This window comes from Chrysochloris asiatica, unplaced genomic scaffold, assembly GCF_000296735.1.
Source record: "Chrysochloris asiatica unplaced genomic scaffold, ChrAsi1.0 scaffold00152, whole genome shotgun sequence".
NCBI lineage: Eukaryota > Metazoa > Chordata > Mammalia > Afrosoricida > Chrysochloridae > Chrysochloris > Chrysochloris asiatica.
The window spans coordinates 5,751,591-5,755,701 of NW_006408670.1; positions in this window are offsets into that span (position 1 = coordinate 5,751,591).

Below are 4,111 nucleotides of genomic sequence, written 5' to 3' on the forward strand. Positions count from 1 at the left end.
GCTAAAACTCTGTATATGGAAATGTTGCACTACCCTGACATGTAGCTAGCTCTCTGTATACGAACATTTTGTATACTTCTGCCATGTAGCTAGCTCTCTGTACATGGATATCTTGGACTGATCTGCCAAGTAGGAAGCTCTCTGTATATGAACATATTGGACTTGTCTGCTATGTAGCTAGCGCTCAGTATATGGACATGTTGGACACATCTCCCATGTAGCTAAAACACTGTATATGGAAATGTTGCATTACCCTGCCATGTAGCTAGCTCTCTCTATATATAAACAAGTTGAACTCATCTGCCTTTTACCTAGAACTCTGTATATGGAAATATTTCCCTATCCTGCAGTGTAGTTAGCTCTCAGTATATGAACATGTTGGACTCATCTGCCATGTAGCTAGTACACTGTATATGGCAATGTTGGCCTACTCTGCCTTGTAGCTAGCTCTCAGTATATGGACACGTTGGATACATCTGCCATGTAACTAGAATTCTGTATATGGGAAAGTTGAACTACTCTGCCTTGTAGCAGGCTCTCTGTATATAGAAAACTTGGACTCATATTCCTTGTACCTAGAATTCTGTATATGGAAATGTTTCACTACCTTGCCGTGTAGCTATCTCTCTGTAAATGGACATTTGGGGCTCATCTGAATATAACTAGCTGTCTCTACATGCTTATGTTGGACTGATCTGATAAGTAGGTAGCTCTCTGTATATGAACATATTGTACTTGTCTGCCATGTAGCTAGCTCTCAGTATATGGACACATTGAACACATCTGCCATGTACCTAGAACTCTGTATATGGCAATGTTGCACTACTCTAACATGTAGCTAGCTCTCTGTATATGGACATTTTACTTGCATGTACCATGTAGCTAGCTCTCTATATATGGATATATTGGACTGATCTGCGAAGCCAGTAGCTTTCTGTATATGAACATACTGGACTGTGTGCCATGTATGTGGCTCTCAGTATATGGACACTTTGGACACATCGACCATGTAGATAGTACCTTGAATATGGACTTGTTGGACTACTCGGCCATGTAGCTAGCTCTCAGTTCATAGACACTTTGGACACATATGCCATGTAGCTAGAACTATGTATATGGAAATGTTGCACTACTTTGATGTGTCGCCAACTCTCTGTATAGAGACAAGTTGGACTCATCTGCCTTGTAGCTAGAACTCTGTATACGGAAATGTTGTACTACCCTGCCATGTAGCTAGCTCTCTGTACATGGCATATTTTGGATTTGTCTGCCATGTAAATAGCTCTGTGTACATGGATATGTTGGACTGATCAGCCAAGTAGGTAGCTCTCTGTATATTAACATATTGGACTTGTCTGTCATGTACTTAGCACTCAGTATATGGACACTTTGGACTCATCTACCATGTAGCTTGAACTCTGTATATGGAAATGATACACTACTTTGCCATGTAGTTAGCTCTCTGTATATGGACATTTTGGTCGCATGTACTACATAGCTAGCTATCTTTGCTTGGGTATATTGGACTATCTGCGAAGTTGGTAGCTCTCTGTATATGAACAAATTTGAATTTTCTGACATTTAGGTGGCTCTCAGTATATGGATACGTTGGACACATCTGCCATGTAGCTAGAATTCTGTATATGGAAATGTTGCACTACCCTGCCATGTATCTAGCTCTCTGTATATAGACATTTTAGACTCGTCTGACATGTAGTTAGCTCTCTGTACATAGATATGTTGGACTGATCTGCCAAGTAGGTAGCTTTCTGTATAGGAACATATTGGACTTATCTGCCCTGTAGGTGGCTCTCAGTATATGGACACGTTGGACACATCTTCCATGTAGCTAGCACCCTGAATATGGACATGTTAGACTACTCTGCCATGTAGCTAGCTCTCAGTATATGGACAGGTTGGACACATCTGCCATGTAGCTAGAACACTGTATATGGAAACGTTGCACTACTCTGCCATGTAGCTAGCTTTCTGTATATAGACAAGTTGGACTCATCTGCCTTATAGCTAGAACTCTGTATGTGGAAATGTTGCACTACCCTGCCATGTAGCTAGCTCTCTGTATATGAACATTTTGAATACATCTGCCATGTAACTAGCTCTCTCTACATGGATATGTTGGACTGATCTGCCATGTAGGTATCTCTCTGTATATGAGCATATTGGACTTGTCTACTATGTAGCTAGCGCTCAGTATATGGACAAGTTGGACACATCTCCCATGTAGCTAAAACTCTGTATATGAAAATGTTGCACTACCCTGTCAAGTAACTAGCTCTCAGTATATGGACACGTTGGACACATCTGCCATGTACTAGGACTCTCTGTATATAGACAAGTTGGACTCGTCTGCCTTTTACCTAGAACTCTGTATGTGGAAATGATTCACTATCCTGCCGTGTAGCTCGCTCTCAGTATATGGACATTTTGGACTCATCTATACTAGCCATGTAGCTAGTACACTGTATATGGACATGTGGGACTACTCTGCCTTGTAGCTAGCTCTCAGTATATGGACACGTTGGACACATATGCCATGTACCTAGGACTCTCTATATGGAAATGTTGCACTACCCTGCCATGTAGCTAGCTCTCTGCATATGGACATTTTGGACACGTCTGCCTTGTAGCCAGCTCTATGTACATGGATATTTGGAATGATCTGCCAAATAGGTAGTTCTCTGTATATGAACATATTGGACTTCTCTGTGATATAGGTAGCTCTCAGTATATAGACAGCTTTGACACACCTCCATTGTAGCTTGAACTCTGTATATGGAAATGTTGCACTCCCCTGCCTTGTATCTAGCTATCTTTATATGGACATTTTGGACGTGTCTGCCAGGTAGCTATCTCTCTGTACATGGATAAGTTGGGCTGATCTGCCAAGTACATAGCAATCTGTATATGAACATATTGGACTTGTTTGCCATTTAGGTGTCTCTCAGTATATGGACATGTTGGACACATCTGCCATGAAGCTAATATCCTGAATATGGACATATTGGAGTACTCGGCCATGTAGCTTGTTCTCAGTAAATGGACACAATGGACACATCTGCCATGTAGTTAGAACTCTGTATATGGAAATGTTGCCCTTCCCTGCCATGTAGTTACATTTCTTTATATAGACAAGTTGGAATCACCTGCCTTGTAGCTAGAACTCTGTATATCGAAATGTTGCAATACGCTGTCATGTAGCTTACTCTCTGTATATAGACAAGTTGGACTCATCTGCCTTGTAGATAGAACTCTGTATATGAACATATTGGAATTGTCTGCTATGTAGCTTGCTCTCTGTATATGGACATTTTGGACTCATCTGCCATATAGCTAGCTCTCTGTACATCGATATGTTGGATTGATCTGCCAATTAGCTAGCTCTCTGTATATGAACATATTGGACTTGTCTGCCATGTAGCTATCTCTCAGTATATGGACATGGTGAACTCTTCTGCCATGTAGCTACTACGCAGTATATGGACATGTTGGACTACTCTGCCTTGTAGCTAGCTCTCATTATATGGACATGTTGGACACATCTGCCATGTAGCTAGAACTCTGTATATGGAAATGTTGCACTTCCCTGCCATGTTGTTAGATTTGTGTATATAGACAAGTTGGATTCATCTGACTTGTAGCTAGAAATCTGTATATGGAAATGTTTCACTTCTCTGCCGTGTAGCTATCACACTGTACATGGACATTTTGGGCTCATCTGCATAGAGCTAGCTCTCTGTACATGGTTATGTTGGACTCATCTGCCTTGTACCTAGAACTCTGTATATTGAAATATTTCACTACCCTGCCATGTAGCTATCTCTCTGTATATGGACATTTTGGGCTCATTTGCATAGAGCTAGCTCTCTGTACATGCTTATGTTGGACTGATCTGACAAGTAGGTAGCTCTTTGTATATGAACATATTGGACTTGCCTGCCATGTAGCTAGCTCTCAGTATATGGACACATAGAACAAATTAGCCATGTACCTAGAACTCTGTGTATGGGAATGTTGCACTACTGTGCCACGTAGATAGCTGTCTGTATATAGACAAGTTGAACTCATCTGCCTTGTAGCTAGAACTCTCTAT